This window comes from Schistocerca americana, chromosome 7, assembly GCF_021461395.2.
Source record: "Schistocerca americana isolate TAMUIC-IGC-003095 chromosome 7, iqSchAmer2.1, whole genome shotgun sequence".
NCBI lineage: Eukaryota > Metazoa > Arthropoda > Insecta > Orthoptera > Acrididae > Schistocerca > Schistocerca americana.
This window is the reverse complement of record NC_060125.1, coordinates 175,979,190-176,000,756: the sequence shown is the minus strand read 5'-3', so window position 1 is coordinate 176,000,756 and position 21,567 is coordinate 175,979,190. Positions and strand designations below refer to the sequence as shown.

The following is a 21,567-nucleotide window of genomic DNA, read 5'->3' as shown; positions in this document are numbered from 1 at the left end:
AGAGATAATAAGATGAAAATCAACAAAAGTACAATAAATGTAGTGGAACGCAGTTGAAATACATTTGGCAATATCGAGGAAATTGGATATAAAATAAGAGACTAAAAGTAGTATTTGATGTTTACTATTTGGTAGGAAGAAATGTACCTCTGAAAAAGAGAAATTTGTTAGCACAGAATATAAGTTTAATTGTTGCGAAATCATTTCTAAAGGCCCGTGTGGAAGTAAAACGTGACCAATAAGGAGTTCAGACACGAAGCTTTTGAAATCTGGAAGAATGCTGAAGATTACTTAGGTAGATCACTGAACCGTGATTTATTTTCAAAGAATATTCTTAAGAATTTATTTTATTTACTAGCGATTCATCAAGTTCATTAACACATTTAATCACACTATTTAAGCATGGAAGTAGTTGCCAGGGAGTTACTGATGAAATTATAACCAAATTCCTTTTAACAAATGTGAATTTTATTTACTTTAATAGTGCGTAAAAGCATTTTTTTAAAGAAACAGATTTAAAATTATAATCAGAAAGCACCCTCTAAATATCAAAGTTACAATTTATTCAGAGGCAGAAAGAAACAAGTTTTGACTTTATAAGCTTTTGGGCACAGAACCTTGCCACTCCCTTTTGACACGGCCGTAGTTACGACCGCTCACAACAGCCTCTGAAAGACTACACTGCTGCAAATCTGCAACACACCAGCTAACTTTAAACTATAAGTTTTAACGATTTACGCAAGCACACAAACTATGCACCCCCCTCCCCCCCCGTAGGAGGGATGGAAATGGTACAAAACACTAACAATTAAAATATTAACCTTGCTAGCGAAGGTGAAACTTGATTTTTTTAACTTCTATGAAAAGTGTTATGGTGAAAGGGTGGCAACTTTATATACTAAAATGATCATTTAAATAAAAGCCCATGAAATGCAAATCTTATATAAAATTCTAGAAGGCTGGCCAAACAATAGTTACGAAACTTCCTGGCAGATTAAAACTGTGTGCCCGACCGAGACTCGAACTCGGGACCTTTGCCTTTCGCGTGCAAGTGCTCTACCAACTGAGCTACCTTTTTTTTTATATATATAAAACCTTTATTAAAAAAAAACAATGTTACACATTGCAAATACATACTAAGTTATACATACATGAAGTTATTTGAACAAAGCGGTTTGATCATTTCAATTGCGCTGACATTAAGGAAAGACAACAGAAGATTGTGTTACTGACTAAATCACCAGAAAGAATTAAATTAAGCATAAATACTTGAGAATGGCGGAAAGGAGATATATAATAAAGTTGACTAGCCTTCCAACTACACTTACTGGACATTAATTGAATCTAAGTATTTGAAGTGATCAGATTTATATAATCAGTCTTTCACTGCAAAAATGAACAGGGCAATGTGCCAGCCATTGAATATTACATTTATCGGATAGAATCTTATGGTTTTAACCAATCGATAAGGAGATTTCTATAAAAACTGTCTATTTCCAAATTTCTAGTATAATCCAATAATGCGCCGTTCATGATTTGTGTTTGGCACTATTAGAGACACAATCTCAATGTCACATAAGTTCTGTACATTAGCTTATAAATTTCAAAAAACTACTCTCTGAAGTACAGAAAGCACACATCATAAATATACTGTAAAATCTTAAATAGTATCCTTAAGGTAACTACAATACATCACTGTCAACACAGTCTTCTTTTTTATATTAACCAATGCCCATTCTTTCAAATACAATTTTTAGCATATTACCGAACTTTTTCTTGTGATTCGAATAGCGTCTAATTTTGTGGAACTCACACAGCATGTGTACCTTGAACTCTATGATGCTATCGGATCCTAATTTGTTAAGGACGTAGTTAACAAAATTTCCCAGCAACCAGTACACAGCGTTATTTTTTGCTTCTGGGAAATAGCGTGCTTCAGGCCTGTTTATCAATGACAGCGATATATACTCAGGGGATGTTCTTGTAATCAGAGCTATTTGCTCCCGGATCCACTTCCAACTATTCATGTGACCACTGCAAGTATACCGATGAACTACTGTGTCAACTAGATGGCATTGTTGACATAAATTTGTTTCACAGAGTCCGATTGCGTGCAGTCTTTCATTGGTGCTAACTATGTTGTTAACTGTCTTGTACCATGACGTTTTTATATTAGACGTGAGCACATTAGAACTAATGTTTTTCCAAATCTCAGTCCACTCAATGTTTGGAAACTGTCGTTCTATTTTGTTTCTTCCTTCGTTTTTCTTTCGTTCCCGCATTATGGCTCTCGATGTTAAGTGTCGGGACTGCCTGAGTTCGACACTGACATAACTAAACTCAACATAGAAAATCCTCACGTGCTGTAAGCGACTGTTGATATTCTGCACGTCAATCGGGGGAAGCAGGCTTGGAGGTTTAATGATCTCGAAAAGTTGGCTGGTTATGCTTTCTCGCGAGTCTCTTATTAAATTAACTTGCCTTTTGATAAAAAGAGCAGAGGCTTTATCCGTTATATCAGTTAATCCTAGTCCACCATTTTTAGGATCTAAAGTGGCTACTTTAGCAGGTACTCTGAACACTTCACCTCTCCACAAAAATTTTGTGATTTTGGACATTATTCTCCTCGCTATCATTCTCGGTATTGGAAACAGCTGGGCAGTATAATAAGCCTTAGCAAGGATGCATGAGTTGATATACTGTGTTCTTTGAACTTGGTTCATATATCGAGTTAAGTTCTCTACAATGGCTCCTTGCACTTTATCTGCTGCAACTTTCCAATTTAAAGCCGTCATTTTCATAGGGCATGCTGTCAGGGTGATCCCAAGTGTTTTATGTTGTCGGACTAATTTTGCCCACTCGACGTTGATATTATCAAAACCTCTGAGATTTAACATCTTACTTTTTTTTCCGTTTGCATTGGCTCCAGATGCTCTACAGTACGAATCAATCACTGTTGCTAGCGTGGTTACCTCGTCATTATTCCTTATAATTACCCCTATATCGTCAGCATAGGCTCTTATAACTGTTTTGTTTCCTGATAATGTTAAGCCTTTTAATGTAGCATGGACATGTCGGAGGAAAGGTTCCAGCGAAATTGCGAAGAGCGACATGGACAGAGGACTTCCTTGAGGAACACCTCGTTGTATTTGCATCGGCCTGGATTGTTGACAATTCACCGCTATTTTAGCATTTATTCCAGTTGCTATGTTCTTAACCATCTGTATAACCCTATCGTTGAAACCTATTTTCTTCAATGTCTGTAGAAGATATTCATGGTTTACTACATCGAACGCCTTATAAAAATCTAAAAACAATAAAGCACACTTTATGTTTGTTACAGAAGTTATTGCAATGATATCCCTGAATTCCGCTAGATTTTGAAAAATGGTTCTGCCTTGCGCACAGTTCTGATGTTGACTAATAATTTTATCTGTAAGGCATGAAATTCTCTTGTTTATTATTCTAGCTATTAATTTATAATCAGAATTCAGCAATGAAATTGGACGAAAGTTATTTAAATCTTTGTTTCCATTATTTTTTGGCACCAGAACAATTTTACTCTCCCTAAACTCAGCCGGAATCATTTTACCCTGAATAACCTCATTTACAACGTCCGTGATTTTCGCACCTACTATTGGCCAGTAACGGACGTAAAATTCTGCTGGCAGACCATCCGGTCCTGGGGATTTTTTTGGTGGCGAGGCGCACAGAGTCTCATACACGTCTTCTTCACTGACAACCTCGAGAAAATTTTCGTTGTCATCTTCTGTCAGCTGTGGGGCTAGGATGTCAAGGAATTCTTCCAAGGAAGCATCACTACTTTGATGTACAGAATATAGCTCGCAATAATAGCGATAAATCTCGTTCATGATATCCTGCTGGGTTCTGAGAATCGTGCCGTGTTTTGTTCGAATTTCTTCAATAAAAGTCCTTCTCCCGTTTTTCGTATGCTTCACTAAATGATATAGGGAAGTAGTTTCATCTGCTGACACCGACTTTGCCTTCGATTTTATTTTCAACCCTTCCATTTGACTTCTCTTGATATTAAGTAACTTGGCTTTGACTTTTTTTATGTCTGCTATCCGAAGTGAGGAACCTGCTGAGACTTGATCATATAGATCTCTCAAAACGGAATAGTAATACTCTATAGTGCATTTCATTTCCCTTGCGCTCTGGGCACTGTATTGAATAAGAACTTTCCTCAACTTTGGCTTTGCCATTTTAACCCACCAGTCAATAGCAGTGGCATATCTACTACGGGCTCGCAGGCATATTGCCCATGTTTCTTTAATCAGATCTTCTAAATCATGATTAACTAACAAGGAAGTGTTCGAATTCCACTGATTCTTGAATCGGCGAACCGGCTGTCTTGTTAGATTTATGCAAGCTAAGACACTTGAATGGTCTGAAAAGTACGTAGGAATGGTTTCTACTTTTGTCACGGAAGTTACAAGATTTTTAGAAATATATAGTCTATCAATCCTGCTACGTGATGTTGCCGTGACATAAGTGAACTCAACAGTGGAGGGGTATTTGATTTCCCATATATCCTTTAATTCTAAACCAGTAACTAATTGTTTTAGTTCACTTGAGATATTAAAATTAGGTAACTGATCTTTTCGATTTAAAACACAATTAAAATCACCTCCAAGTAATAACTGTCTTGGTGATTTCCTTAACAAGTATATCAAGTCATCTTTGAAGAAACGTGCCCTGTCAGCTCGATGAGAACTTCCTGAAGGGGCGTACAAGTTGATGATAGTCACATCATAGATATTTAGTCCTATTCCCCTTCCGGATTCCAGTCGTTCCACCTCGCTTACTGTAATCCCTTCCCTTACCAAAATAGCTGTTCCAACACTTGTTTCGGGAGACACATTTATGTAACTGACAAAACCGGGAATTACCAAATCCGAAATTAGAACTTCTTGTAACAGGGCAATATCAGTCGCGGATTCGTACAAAAATTCCTTAAGGGCCGATAATTTCAAACAGGTCGTGATTTTATTTATGTTTATAGTGGTGACAGAATAAGATTGCGTCATTGTGCTGTCACTATGTAGTTGTTTTGTTGAACTAATTTAGTTTACTGTGGTTCAGGGTTCAGTTAAGCTGCAACAGTTTTCTCGGAAGGCTGAGCATGGAATAACACTTCAATCAGTTTATTAGTTACTGTCCCGTTTTTTTCTACTTCTGATGTTTTCTCTTGTACCGCAAGCAGACTGATGTCCTGGTAAACTTTCTGATTTTTCCTCCAGTGATTCGTGTACGACCGTTTCGGACTGAACATTCTTTGGGCTTGGGTCGCCCCTACTGGATTTTCCTTTCCCTTGGTTACGAGCTACATTCTCATTTGGTTGCGTCGGTATTTTACTTCGCGGCTTATCTGGAGCAGCAGCAGACGCTTTAGCAATTTCGGTTGCCGGCGCCTGCCCTGAGGTGTTGACCGTGATTTCAGTTTGGCCACCACTTCCTCGTTCTTTATTAATTTCTCTCACTTTCTGATCGAGGGAAATAAATGGAGACTGCAGTTTTGCATCCTCTCCCTGAATTTGGTTATTAACAGATAGATTCTGATCTTTGCAATCGGTTACTGCACCTGTTGTTTCTTGCAAATTAATGCTGCTTACACCCCTTTCATTTTCTGGTACCGTATGTGTATTATCTTTCTGTTCATTAGTTTCCATTCGCATTTTGCCTTCAGGTTCCTCTGCCTTCTCATCGCACTGTTTTTGCTTGCGAAGTGAGGGAGTGGGACAAGACAGCTCGTCCTCTGAACAACTATCAGTTATCTCCAGAGGTCGTTTTTTCGGTTGCATTTCAGTTTCACGAACAGTGGCAACGGGGTTTCCTTTTGTTGTTAACGGGGGAAATTGACTGTTATCGTGAAGGGAGACATCAGCTTGTCCCGCTGCGTTAACATCCTCAACCAGTTGTTCCGGGCTATTCTTTGGTAACAGATCATTTAAGGTAAGCTTCTGACGCTGTATCAAATTACTTTTGAGCACAACAGTTCGCCGCGGACATTCCTGTCTGAAGTGGCCGGTTTCGTTACATATATGACATGTAGCTTCCTGACCTGTATAAACAATTTGTGCCTTATACCCACAAACAGTTATGTGAGACGGAATATTCGTCTTAACGTCCATCTCTACACAGCGGACCCCGTTAAAACACTGCAGTTTAAAGCGAGGCGACCATCTTTCATTTGCAATTGATTTAACGTCTCCGTAGTTTAAAAGAGCTTCCTTAATCTTATCATTTTCAATTTCAATGGGGAGATTCAAGACACGAACGGTTTTGTAATGAATGTCCGCTCTATAGATGGAAACCTTACTTTTATAACCATTTCTATGCACAAAATCTACTTCGTAGCCCCACTTTCGTAACACTTTATCAACAGTCGAAGCACTGATTAACTTGACAAAAACACAGTATTTTTCCTGATCCAGTTGCCAGGTATGAACGGTTTCAGAATTTAGACCAATTACCTGTGTAATCCAGTCATCTATTTCCAGGGATGTCGGCTGAACAGGACGGGATTCTTTGTCAAAAGCAAATACCAGAGTATTCTTCCTGAGGTTTGTAGCCATGGTTAATCCAGCGAAGCAATTTCGGTTAAACAACCGAAATTCCAAGTAGCAGCAGCAAGACCAGAAAGAGCGATCAGATCACAAGGAACAGGAACGAACACGGAGATTAACGGACGGACGGCACTCGGCGAAGCACAAGTACAACGATGTAAACACTGAAGTGCAGCGCAACAGTTAACAGCGGCCACTCGCGAGCGCGGCTGAAACGGAACTGCTACCGAAGCACGACTCACGGCCGGTACTCACAGCTTTACTTCTGCCAGTACCTCGTCTCCTACCTTCCAAACTTTACAGAAGCTCTTCTGCGAGTTCGAGTCTCGGTCGGGCACACAGTTTTAATCTGCCAGGAAGTTTCATATCAGCGCACACTCCACTGCAGAGTGAAAATCTCATTCTGGAATAGTTACGAAGCTCTACAGTGCACAGGTACCGCCTCTCAAGATCATAGGCAATAATATCAAAGTTTCCAAAGATCAAAACATATTTCAGGTATTAGGCCGTTAAACTCCAAGCAATAAACTCGTTAATACACCAAATCCGACAAACATGACAGAGGCAGCTACTAACGTACGGTAGATTGACAGGGAGATTGCCGAACAACCCGAACCGCAGGTTGCTCTAACCCGCCCCTACTCCACAAGGGAAAAACGGACCACCCAATTCATAAATAACCACCTTTCCGCGGGTGGGCAAACGGAGAAGAATGGTGGGACGACCCCAAAACAAAGTGGCTGGTGACCTCACCTGAAAACAAGTAGAATTTAACAAATAAATGAAACAACATATCACGAATCTCTTAACTTCTAATAAACTGCGATTTCTCGAGAAGACCTGGCGCACCACCCCCAAAACGCTCTCCCGAACCGTCCGCTGGCAGCCGCTTCAACAGACTCAGGAAGGCGCGCCGATCTCCCGTCTCACGGCGTCACAGCTCGCACCGGCCAGACTGATGTCGTGGGTTGACTCCTGTTACTCTCGTGTCGACCGCGAAGTCACTCCCTCGCTATACGCCGAGGCCTACTGGACTCACGTGCCGACCTCACATGCGCCGACGCTCAAGGCGGACAAGGCATCTTGTGTCTCAGTGCGCGACCGACCAACCGATCGGTCCAACCACCAATGACCATTGCCTGAGCAAACTCGAGCAGACTGGCGGCCTAACGCGCAGAGTCAGATGCAGGAATTAAGCCCCGACCGGGCGATCACTCTTACTGGCGGAGTGGAAAGACTCTCATTTTGCCAGCTTTAAAAGTTGATCCGAACGACAGACAGACACAGACCGCCTACCAAATGCGGACGAGAGACAAATTAGCAAGCTGGGGACGAGAGACTGACCGACTGGCGAGTTTTTTTTCCTTTGTCGTTATTTTAATACCTGAACAATCAGGTAGGCTGTCACCGGCATGCTACGCCGCTCTTCAGCCATAGTGTTGACAATAACAGAACACAGAATGGAGAATCAGAATGAACATAGTGACGGGCCAAAAAAAAAAAAAGTGGTCTTAGATACACAAAAAACACGGAGCCGTTCACACTCGACGATAACAACACTGAAAACACGTTGACACGGCGCACATAACACTGATGAATCCGACGGCACAAGTGAACCGTGACGGCGGAAACTAAAAACACAAAACGATGTCACACACGAGACACTGATAGCGATGATCTCCGGTGCGCGGAAGTCCACTGAGTGTGTACGAGTCCAGGGACCTGCCAAGAGGGGAAGAAGGGTGAGGGGGGGGTGGAGAGGGTGGAGAGGGGAGAACAAAGATGCCAATGGCTGAGGTGATGGGAGGAGGAGTAGAGGGACAGGGTAGGGGAGGCCCGGGGGAGGAGTGGGGAGAAAGGGAGGGAGGGTGCCCAAAGGAACAGACACAGGAAGAGGGAGGGAGGATCAAAGTTGGTAGGAGGGGTATATGGAGGGGAGGAGGACATCATCAGGGAGGGGGAGCTGGCGGAAGCCACCTTGGGAGAGGGTAAGGATGGTGGAGAGATGGAGACCGGGTGGGACGTGGGAATACAGGTGCGGCAGTGGGTGGGGGTGGGAGAGGATGGGCGAGACAAGCGGGTGAGGAGGATCAAGTTTGCGGGAGGTGTACAAGATCCGTATCCTTTCAAGGAAAAGGAGGAGGTGGGAGAACGGAATGAGATCGTACAGGATCAGTATGGGGGAGGGGAGATAGATGCGATAGGCGAAGCGAAGAGCATGGCGTTCCAGGATCTGAAGGGATTTGTAAAAGGTAGGGGGGGCGGAGATCCAGGCCAGATGGGCATAACAAAGGATAGGGCGGATGAGGGATTTATAGGTGTGGAGTATGGTGGAGGGTCCAGACACCACGTACGGCCGGAAAGGAGCTTGAGGAGACGGAGTCGGGAGCGTGCCTTGGCCTGGATTGTCCGGAGATGGGGGGGGGGGGGGGGGGTCCAGGAGAGTCGACGGTCGAGGGTGACGCCAAGGTACTTAAGGGTGGGGGTGAGGGCGATAGGACAGCCATAGATGGTGAGATAGAAATCAAGGAGGCGGAAGGAAGGGGTGGTTTTGCCTACAATGATCGCCTGGGTTTTGGAGGGATTGACCTTGAGCAACCACTGGTTGCACCAAGCGGTGAACCGGTCAAGATGGGATTGGAGAAGGTGTTGAGAGCGCTGCAGGGTGGGGGCAAGGGCAAGGAAGGCGGTGTCATCGGCAAACTGGAGAAGGTGGACGGGGGGTGACGGCGGCGGCATGTCCGCCGTATATAAAAGGTACAGAAGGGGAGAGAGGACGGCGGAGCCTTGGGGCACACCGTGTTATGGATGGTGACGCAGGAAGGACGGTGGGAGAGAAAGGAGCCGATCAGACGGACGTAATTAATGGGAAGGGCGAAGGTTTGGAGCTTGAAGAGGAGACCGGAATGCCATACGCGGTCATAATCACGTTCGAGGTCCAGGGAGAGGAAGATTGCGGAGCGACGGGGATTAAGCTGTTCGGAAAGGAGATGAGTGAGGTGAAGGAGAAGGTCGTCGGAAGAGAAGGACGGCCGAAAGCCACACTGGGTAACGGGAAGGAGGCGGTGCTGGCGGAGATGCTGGTGAATGCGGTGGGTAAGGATAGATTCCAGGACCTTACTGAAGACCGAGGTAAGGCTGATGGGACGGTAGGAGGAGACGGCGGACGGCGGTTTACCAGGTTTAAGGAACATCAGGATACGGGAGGTTTTCCACAGGTCGGGGTAGTAACCGGTGGGCAGGACTACATTGTAGAGCCTGGCCAGGGTGGAGAGGAAAGAGACAGGAGCTTCACGAAGGTGACGGTAGGTGAGACGATCGTGACCAGGAGCGGTGTTGCGTTTCGTGCGGAGTGTAGCAATGAGATCCTGTGTAGTGATAGGGGCATTGAGTTCCGTGTGTGCAATGTTGTCCAAGTACTGGAAACCAGGAGCGAGGGAAGGGACAGAGGTGTCAGTTCGATCGCGGACATCCAGGAAGAGGGAGTAATCGAACCGGGGATCGTCGGGGATGGAAAAGACATCGGAGAGGTAAGAGGCAAAGTGATTGGCCTTACTAAGGGTGTCAGGGAAGGGGCGATCATCATGGAGAAGAGGATAGTAGGGGGAGGGTTTAGTTCCGGTAAGGCGACGGAAGGCTGACCAGAACTTGGACGAGTTTATAGGTAGGGTAGCATTTAAACGGGTGCATGTCTGTCGCCAGTCACGGCGTTTCTTAGCCGCGAGCAAATTTCGAATGTGTCGCTGGAGTTGCCGGTGGCGTCCTAGTGTGTCCGGGTCACGCGTGTGGAGGAAGGCACGGTAGAGACGACGGGATTCAAGGAGGAGGAGGACGCCCTGTGGGGGTAAGGTAGGACGGTGGGGGTGGATGGCGACAGTAGGGACGTGGGCCTCCACGGCCTCAGACAAGGTCTGCTGGAGAACCGACTGGCGAGCTCGTAGCGCCCCTTAAATGCACGTGAACAGGCAACCCTTCTCCTTTCCCACCAGAGGGAGACACCAAAGCTGCGATTGCCACAGCGGCGCCACCGCCAGAAACGGAGGGCGGCTGCTTCACACTACGCGCTGCGGCGCGCTCTTCAAAATAGCAATTTTTACCACGGCTCAATCACATAATTAATTACAGGTACCGAATCGAATAAGGAGAAATGAAATTTATGATATAATTTCAGTAAAAGAAGGGATCGACTGCTAAGCGAAATCCTGAGTCATCGACGGATTGTTAAGTTGGAATTAGAGGGACGCGTTTGGGGTAAAATTGTAGAGCGGAAGGCTGGACTACAGCAAAGAGGTTGAGAGGGAAGTAGGCTGCAGTACTTGCGCAGAGATGAAGAGGACTGCACAGCAGAGACTAACGTGAAAAGCTGCGTCAAACAAGTGTTTAGACTGAAGACACGACAATACTCCAGAAGATAACGATTTCTTCGACAGATATATATGTGAGTTTTGATACAAAACCATCATTTGTAATTGTACCAATACAAGAAGTTTGGGACGTGCTGGAGGAGAAAGTCACGCCAAAAACAGAAGAGTTGGTAAAACATTGCTTGCAGTGTACCTAATTCAGGTGGCGAGGGGCCTTTAAAAATCAAATTGTCGTTGTAGATATGGGTTCTTCTCTCTCACTAGCTGTTAGCTATTCATGGCAGCTTTCCAAGGAAGGACTCTCTGAAGATCGTGTATGAAACCACCACATTGGTTCCCTTTCGTGGATGATACATTCATTGTCTGCCCAGATGAGGAAGAGCACGAGCATAATTTCCACAGGTAACTTAAAATATGTCCACCACAGAATCAGTTTCACTGTGTAAAGAGAGGGTATTTGCAGTTCGCCGTTCCAAAAAGTGCTGATCTGCTGACGAACTAACGAAAATTAGGGCACTCTTTACATACAAAACCCATAAATACTGAGATACTTACACTAGTATTCGCACAAAAACGTCGCAGAACAACACTTCTCAGCATGCTGGCTGCTAGAACTTAATGAATCCGTGACGCTACTGTAACGTTCCCTGGCAGCACACACACTATTAATAAACTAAAATGTAATTGTACTATATACGCCGCTATGAAGCAATTCGTATATAATGTAATTGTTTAACAAAAAATATTATTTAATTTTGTATAAAGGACGTTGGTTACTATTGTAATATTTTCTGTAATAATATTCTCGATGTATTTATGATTGTAATATTTCTATACCCATAATGTAATTACGAAATATGTTAATATCTGCAATGAAAAAAATGTAAAATACAGCCACAGAGGAAAATAATGTTGTAAGATTACAAAGAGACATTCACAATCAGCAATAGTATAAATAGGAATACATAATGTGCATTCTTTGTCGTCTTCCTCGAGAGCTGAGAGAGAGAGGAACCTGTGACGTAGCATTATATGAATGAGTAGACTTCTTTTGTCTGTATCTATCTTGCCATTAGAGGAGAAATTATAAAGGTGTGTAATTTTAATTATTGTTATGGTCTAAATATATTATAATTTATCAAAATTGTGTATTACTAATGTAAATTAGCTTGCCCATGTCATCTATAATATTTCTTTAAAGAATTTTCAGCATTTTTAGCGATTATCGTTGGTGTTGCTGGGCTGTGCCGCGACGGAACGATTTGCAGCGGCGGCACATTTAAAAAATTGTTCCGCTATAAAATTAACCAAACCCGTAAATCGGGAGCAGGTAAAATTAGCTGGAATTGCGAAACATTTTTCTTTTACAGCGATCCTGAGGCTGACTGAATTTATTACTGGTTTTACATTTGTGCATTCATAGGCGGATAATTAACGTTGAAGTTGTTAATCTGTTGGTTCTTTCAATTTCTTAAGCAAAGAACTTAAAGGTATAGTGAAGTGTGTTTTGTCAATGATGATTAAACGTTCAGGTCGGCTTGGCAATATTTAACCATTTTATGCTAACAGAGACAGTCTTGTGTTCCATAGCTAACGCCGGGAAAGAATTCAGTAAATATTTAAAAACCCACTGCATCTAGAAAATGTGTGTCAAGGCCAAAATATGTAAAAAAATTTAATTTAAATAATTTTCAAAGTCATAAATGTTATTAATCAGTTAGTTTGAATTTATCAGCATGAGAGGGTTGCTAAAGTTCACGTAATTTTAAATGTGCTTAATTCTATCTAAATGAATTTTTATTACCACACGTAAAAAAAAGAGGTTCTACAACAAAGTTCGTACTGAAAGAGTAAATAACAAAAATATTTAAAGCCATTTCTTCCCCATTTTCATCCATTCATTTTTACATAATAAATATTTTTTTTCATAAAAGAAAAGTATTCAGTTGGTTACAGAAACAAACAGCTGCGACGCGAAGTCAGTAAACAGAGCTCGGATGCGCAAGAAAGCAACAGAAATAAAAGATAAAGGGTACACAGCACCACAACTGGTGTATCTGCCGTACATAAAGTGCCTGACGATCGCGTCAGAAAGATAGTCTGACGTAAAGGTCTGACTGCAGTTCATTCTATCAGTCAAAAAACGAACGCTATTTTAAGATCAACGAAAGACCAACTACTACAGGCCGCCGGAGTGTACGAAATTGGCTGGCAGACTAATATAACGCAGTCATAAGAATGCTTAAAAGAAGTTGAATGACAGGGTTCCGACTCAAAAGGCTCTGAGCACTGCTGGACTTAGCATATTTGAACGACATGAACGTCATAAGTGACTCACCAAGTTAGCTTCAGATGAATATAACGGAAAATGTAGTCAGGATGGAGACATTGCTACAGTTCAGTCGTTGGTTAGTAGTAATCAGTCTGAACACTGATTTAGTACAGCTCTCCACATTAGTTTATATTTTGCAAGCATCTTCATTTCAGCATAACTACTACAACCTACATCCACTTGAACCTGCTTACCACTGTCGAACCTCAGCTTCTCGCTAAAATTTTTGCCGGCCACATTTCGCCTCGTTACCAAATTGACAATTCCTTGATTCCTCGGGATAGGTTGGATGTGTGCAATCAACCTATCCCCTATTTTAGTTAGCTGTACCATATTGTGCCATAAAGCCCATCACTCCCTTAGTCGGTCCAGTATATCTTCATTGATTATCCCACCCACCCATCTTATCTATGCCATGCTACTGTAACCCTGCACTTTAAAAAACGCTATACTCTTCTTATCTGTACTGTTTAACGTCCGTGTTCACTTACATTTATGACTAGACTCGAGATTTGGTAGCTCTACTAGATCTAATCATCATTTAATAGCTTCAGCTGAATATCGCATACCTGAAGAAACTTGGAGACACACTACTCACCGAACTGAAGCCGTTCTGAACGCTATAGGCGGAGTTACACAGTATAAGTGTGAAGAACCCTGCAGGTGACTAATTGTTTGCCCAGTGTACTTAAAGAAGAAGTACTAATCGAATGGGGAAGAAAAAGACTTTATGGCACAACTTGACTAATAGAGGAAATACAGCCACAGGAAACACATCTTCAGTTGTCAAAGAATTGTTAATTTATTTGATAATGGAGGGAAGTGTGGATGAGAAGCTTAAAACTGTATATGGAGACCAAGGCTTAATTACACTACTGGCCATTAAAAATGCTACGCCACGAAGATGACGTGCTACAGACGCGAAATTTAACCGACAGGAAGAAGATGCTGTGATATGCAAATGATTAGCTTTTCAGAGCATTCACACAAGGTTGGCGCCGGTAGCGACACCTACAACGTGCTCACATGAGGAAAGTTTCCAACCGATTTCTCATACACAAACAGCAGTTGACCGGCGTTGCCTGGTGAAACGTTGTTGTGATGCTTCGTGTAATGAGGAGAAATGCGTACCATCACGTTTCCGACTTTGATAAAGGTCGGATTGTAGCCTATCACGATTACGGTTTATCGTATCGCGACATTGCTGCTCGCGTTGGTCGATATCCAATGACTGTTAGCAGAATATGGAATCGGTGGGTTTCGGAGGGTAATACGGAACGCCGTGCTGGATCCCAACGCCCTCGTATCACTAGCAGTCGAGATGACAGGCATCTCACCCGCAAGGCTGCAACGGATCGTGCAGCCACGTCTCGATCCCTGAATCAACAGATGGGGACGTTTGCAAAACAACAACCACCTGCACGAACAGTTCGACGACGTTTGCAGCAGCATCGACTATCAGCTCGGAGAACATGGCTGCGGTTACCCTTGACGCTGCATCACAGACAAGAGCGCCTGCGATGGTGTACTCAACGACGAACCTGGGTGCACGAATGGCAAAACGTCATTTTTTCGGATGAATCCATGTTCTGCTTACAGCATCATGATGGTTGCATCCGTGTTTGGCGACATCGCGGTGAACGCACAATGGAAGTGTGTATTCGTCATCGCCATACTGGCGTATCACCCGGTGTGATGGTATGGTATGGGGTGGCATTGGTTACACGTCTCTGTCACCTCTTGTTCATACTGACGGCACTTTGAACAGCGGACGTTACATTTCAGATGTGTTACGACCCGTGGCTCTACCCTTCATTCGATCCCTGCGTTACCCTACATTTCAGCACGACAATGCACGTCCGCGTGTTGCAGGTCCTGTGCGGGCCTTTCTCGATACAGAAAATGTTCGACTGCTGCTTTGGCCAGCACATTCTCCAGATCTCTCACCAATTCAAAACGTCTGGTCAGTGGTGGCCGAGCAACTGGCTCGTCACAATACGCCGGTCACTACTCTTGATGAACTGCGGTATCGTGTTGAAGCTGCATGGGCAGCTGTACCTGTACACGCCATCCAAGCTCTGTTTGACTCAATTCCCAGGCATATCATGGCCGTTATTACGGCCAGAGGTGGTTGTTTCTGGGTACTGATTTCTTAGGATCTTTGCACCCAAATTGCGTGAAAATGTAATCAGATGTCAGTTCTAGTATAATATATTTCTCCAATGAATACCAGTTTGTCATCTGCATTTCTTCTTGGTGTAGCAATTTTAACGGCCATTAGTGTACATCAAATAAGAGGTACACAGCAAATACCATGAGAGGCCGCCAGCACAGAGGCACGACGAATTGCCTAGTGTCTCTCAGTTCTGGGCAGCAGCCCCTAGATGGTGCTCACAAACACGAACCTCTAAAGAGCCTGTATAGGGAGAGAGTGGCCAACCGGACGATACGGCGGCCATTTTTCTGCCAAACTGCGGGGGGAACTTTTGAATGGCCAGTAGTGGAGTAGTGGAAAACACACTAACCGAATCAGAAGCACAAGAGAATATGGCGAAATCATTCGTTAAATGCCTTCGTTTATAAGAATACTGTGTGATAGTAATTTTCACACAGCCAATTTACAGGTCTGTTTTCAAATGCAATTATGTGTATTGCAAGTTGTTTTATATGTAGTAAAAAGCAAAAACGACCTACTTCACATAGATAAGAGTACTTCGTTGGTTTCCACAAGGCTCCTGTTTGATTTATGTCAGCCCTGTTGACTGCGACTGCCCACTGCTTTCGTCTTTCTTCATTGCGTGGAAATGCTAACACGCGAAATGCACCTTCGCCTCTATTGGAACAACCAAATGCAGAACAAGCTGGGATCATTTACGAAGGCCTGCAGAACGAATTACAGATGTCAAAAACAATACTGTACAATTACTAACGTGCTTACTTCAAACATGTAGGCCTACCCACTTCATCAAAAAACGCTTCGTTATTTCAACTCATATGTAAGATCACAAACGCTAATTACGTACTAAAAACGATATACAACTAAATCGAATATGCATGCACAACGCATAACAAGTCTCTCAATAATTCAAATACCTTTTAATCGTTTCCAAAAGTCCTCTGTACTTCAATTCAACTCAAAAGCACGGCGAACATAGGAAGCGCGAGAGACGTTGGGCGCCATTTTTCTGCCAAAACTAACCAACCAATCACGGGCAACTTCACCTGTGGCCACTCTCTTTATACAGGCTCTCTACGAACCTCTTCCTGCTTCTGCCTGCCCTGCCTTCAGCACGACGTATACAGCTACCCCGCGCGGTCTTAGTCATCTTGTCACGGTCTGTGCGGCCTCACCCCCCAGCCCCCTCCCTGTCGGAGGTTCTCCCTCGGGCACGGGTGTGTGTGTGTGTGTGTGTGTGTGTGTGTGTGTGTGTGTGTGTGTGTGTGTGTGTGTGTGTGTATGTGTGTGTGTCGTCCTTGGCGTAAGTTAGATTAAGAGTGTGTAACCTTAGGGACCGATGACTTCAGCAGCTTGGTCCTTTAAGACCTTACCACAAATACAGCTTCCGACAGAGCGGGCAGACAATAAGGAATTCTGTCAGTTCTGGACCACACTGTTCCCACCTTGTGGGGGTGGGTGGCCACGGATATTCTTCAGCCGACTGACTCTAAACACTACGCGCCGCAGACACACACACACAGTTCAACACTAGCAATTGGGTTACTTCAGATCAGTGCCCGCGTCCCGCTCAGTACGGACCTCTGAGGACTACCTTCAGACTTCACAGTTTCTGTATAATGAGAACTTGAACCAACCCAGAGTTTCTGCAACATTACATTCAGTTACAAGGAGAATATCATAGACTGCGAAGATAAAGCAAAGCTATTTAGATTTCACTGTATTACGTTTAAGACAATAAGTGCCATGCATCAAACGGTAACAAAGTTAAATATACCATTCGTAACATATTCTTGATAGAAGCCATTTGGCATTTCTTACTATGCTGCCACATTTCTGTTTTAGTGCACCCTGTCAAAGAAGTGTTTAACAGTCACAGTGTGCAAGGGCTACCTTAATCAGCTGTAGAAGTTTTCTGCTACCATGGATGTCTGGGATGAATTAATATGAGGGGCGTTCAATAAGTGATGCAACATTATTCTTCTGAAAGCAAGTTGATTTATTCAGGATCCAACGTACCATATTATTCCTCACTCTTTCGTCTATTATACCCTGTTTTTTCAACATAATCTTCGTTGCCTCACCTTAATGGGAGGACCCTTATGCCGTCATGGTACCGCTCTACTGGTCAACATCGGAGTCAACGTCTTGCTGCACCAATAACCTCCCCATTATCCACGTACTGCTTCCCGCAGAGTGCATACTTCACTGGACGAAACAGATGGAATTAAGAATTATATTAATACCTTCAGCTGCTAACGGGCGTTGATATATATCAACGGGGACAGGTGAAAATGTGTTCCCCGACCGGGACTCGAACCCGGGATCTCGTGCTTACATGGCAGACGTCCCCGTTGATATATATCAACGCCCGTCAGCAGCTGAAGGTATTAATATAATTCTAATTTCGTTCTACACGGTTGCAGGTCATCAATGGTGTCTGTTCTTTCGGACATGTCCGAAAGAACAGACACAATATCCATATTAGTATATAGTTCTGACAACTTCGTCCATGACCTTCTTCTTCTGTGCGGATGCACACATATTCCCCGAACTCTTACGGGACTTGGTAAGAATGTCTTCCACGAGTAATGAGTGTGTTGGGGTGGGACACTACGAATGTGTGAGGACATACAAGGTAAGAATGTGGGTCTCGCGGGAGGCGTGCGCGAGATAGTCCCTGCAGTCGCCCTATCCTCTGTGCCCTCGGTGGCTCAGATGGATAGAGCGTCTGCCATGTAAGCAGGAGATCCCGGGTTCGAGTCCCGGACGGGGCACACACTTTCACCTGTCCTCGTTGATATTTATCAACGCCCGTCAGCAGCTGAAGGTATTAATATAATTCTTAATTCGTTCTAGACGGCTGCAGGTCATCAATGGTGTCTGTTGTTTCGGACATGTCCGAAAGAACCGACACCATATCCATATAAGAAACAGATGGAAGTCGGTAGATGCGAGACCCGATTTGTAGGGAAAATGAGGAAGAACCATCCAAAGAAGTTTGCAGATTTATGTGGGGCCTTTTAATGTCCTGGAGAAGGAGAAGTTCGTTTGCATTTTTGTCACGAAGAAGACGCTGAAGTCGTTTGTTCACTTTGCTGAAGGTAGCACAATACACTTCGCAGTAGATCACTGCACCATGGGGAAGGACACCAAACATAATAACCTCTTCAGACTCCCAGAAGACCGTCGCTATGACTTTATTGGCTAATTGTACGACTTTGCAATTTTTCTGCGGAGTAGAGGGGGTGTGCCGCCACTCCATGAAACTCCGTTTTGTTTCCGGTTCAAAGTGGTGCCCAACTGGCACACACCTTTGGGAATTCCAACTGGCGGACGAGTGTGTTAGTACTACTGACAGAGACGCCTAGTTGTGCAGTGAGGTATTTGATTCTGATGCGTCGATCACTTCGAATGAATGCGTCCGCACGCTCCAACATTGCAGGAGTCACAGCTGTGTGCAGCCGGCCGGCACGCTGGAGATGGGACACGTTGTGCAACATTGTTGCGATGACGACAGATGCCTCGCCCAACGACTCACCGTGCTTTTGTTCATGACAGGTCTCCGTAGGCATTCTGCAAGCGCCTATAAGTATCTGCGATCCTCTAGTCTTCCGGCCAAAAGAAATTCAATAACAGGTCTCTGCATCTCCGTTGCAGATGCCATTTTGATGGCTTCGTATAGCGCCGCAACTTATCGGGACTATAGGGGCTGAAACGGGAATATTTCACGTCACGCAATGGATTACGTATTTTTCATCCCAAACTTTCCGAGAAGAAAAAGTGTTGTATTACTTACTGAACGCTCCTCGTAGTGGCGTTCAGTTACAAAAGTGGCAACAAAAACAGTAACGAGGTTATGATGGACGTCGGTTGGAGTTGCTATGCCGACTTGAAAACGGTAAGCATGTTCAAATGGATGTAAGTTGCAAGGCGATGAGCCTTCCACAGGACAGACTAGTGTGGAGGGTTCCTTGAACAGACTCTGCATTTGTGGTAAGGTGGTGGCCGAGCGGTTCTAGGCGCTTCAGTCCGGAACCGCGCGACTGCTACGGTCGCAGGTTCGAATCCCGCCTCGGGCATGGATGTGTGTGATGTCCTTAGGTTAGTTAGGTTTAAGTAGTTCTAAGTTCTGGGGGACTGATTTCCTCAGATGTTAAGTCCCATAGTGCTCGGAGCCATTTGAACCGACTCTTCGGGCTGATGACTGCACAGCAGACCCATTTTTAAACTTCCGACCAATACTCAAAAACGTATAAAACCGCTGTATAGAAATTTTCTTGTAAATCTAACCTCGCTTCGTATTTGGGCCAGGTTCACAGATCGGCGAGCTGCCGCTGCAGGTTATATAAAACGCACATCGGGCCCCAGAGCTGTCTGAATCTGAGGCGTGCCGCGGGTGACAGCTGCGAGTTGATATGAGGGGCTGTGGGCTGGTGGAGGGAGAGGGGGCGGTGGGAGGGGGCAGGGAAAGGGGTGGAGGTGGGAGAGGGTGAGAGGGGCAGAGGGGGGAACAGGCAGAACGCATATGGCGCCCCGTGGCGCGGCGCGGCCCTGACTGATGCGCGCATTTACATATTATTCGCTCCGGCGCTGAATTTGTAGCCGCCGGCCGAAATAAATTGAAACAAAGCTGCCCCCGGCGCTTGCGTAACGCGATCGCCCGGGGACGATTCACGACCGCCGCGCAGGGCGCTCTTCCCCCGCAATGAGGGTTCGTGTACCGCTCGCGAAAATCGTGCAGCTGACACGGGGCCACGCAAGATTACGAGCGACGTAGCACGCACCGACTGAACGCCGCCCGCACAGGCACTGGAGCGGAGCGACAGCTGGCTGGAACTGGCTTGTTCCACTCCACCTCGCTGAGCTTACGCCAATGTGATTGTAAGCCGGGGGGAAGTGCTGTTTCTAGTAAGCCTGTCTGTCCAGTCGCATGCGTTGAACTGTGCGACACACAACTTCCCACGCATCCAATCCGTTCACTAATTCCAGGACCGTTGCTAGGTGTTTTGTCGCTCTAGGCAAGAACTGAAAAATGCCGCCCGCTCTTCCTTTTTTTTTCTACCATAGATCTTCCCGATATCCCCCCCCCCCCACCACCACCACCACCCCCACCGACGTCCAACGGCGTAACAATGCAAAACTCCTATTATACTTTTGATCATTTAACTAAGGTAACCAGACGTCCTCATTTTCTGGGGACAATTCTGTTTTCATGCTTTGTCCTCAATTGCTTTAAAACTGATTGAAGATAATAAATATGCTCATTTTTTAATTTTTTGTTCTCCCAAAATTCTCGATCTCGAGTAAAAGAACTTAACCATGTAGGTGAATGGATTGTAGAAAATTGTAATGAAAAGAAATCTGTCAGATCAAGAGTCCAGTAAATGGAGACGGCGTTTCAGTTAACAAAAAACATTTACAACAAAAAGAGTCTCTCGCGGAACTGCAAAATACGACACTGCAGAACAGTAATTAAACCTGAAGCTCTCTACGCATCTGAGACACTAAACCAACACAGAACACTAAAAGGGGAATTAGAAGTGAAAGAACGTAAAATAATGAGGAAAATTCTAGGACCAACAACTAAAGATGGTGGGCATTATCCAAAACCCAATGCAGAAATATATAAAAATATCTCCAAAGTAACAGACACAGTGCGCATGAGAAGAATCCAATTCACGGGGCATTTAGAAAGAATGGACTCAAACAGGTTAACGTACAAAATCCATACGTTTTTAAAGAACAAAACTACAAAACAGAACTGATACAAACAGAAGGGAAAAGATCTGAGAGAATTAGGGTCTCTAAATCTACATGACAGAAAGGAAATCAGAAAAATCACAAACACACGGGGTTTTGACGAAAAAGAGAGAAAAACTAACCAACATACATGGTATACGCAACGAAAGCCAGCCCATTCATTGCTTATGAAGGAATACTGGGCGAAAAGGAAGGCCAACAAATGTTGATTACGCGTGGTCCTACGTGATCCATCCGCGAAGAAGAAGAAGAAGAAGAAGAAGAAGAAGAAGAAGAAACAGGAGGTAGGTGCTGAACATTAAATTAGATCTCAACAGAATATAACAGTACAACCAGATTTGGCAT

General features: G+C 44.3%; 1 long non-coding RNA gene and 1 other non-coding gene across 2 annotated transcripts in view; one reads left to right on the top strand and one right to left on the bottom strand.

Annotated features, from left to right (window-relative positions):
• LOC124622535 overlaps positions 1 to 21,567 on the bottom strand; it is a 360,535-nt gene that overhangs the window by 12,295 nt on the left and 326,673 nt on the right. The window lies entirely within an intron of this gene.
• Trnat-ugu lies at positions 18,162 to 18,236 on the top strand. Its single transcript has one exon. It is a non-coding gene; the product is annotated as a tRNA-Thr (tRNA).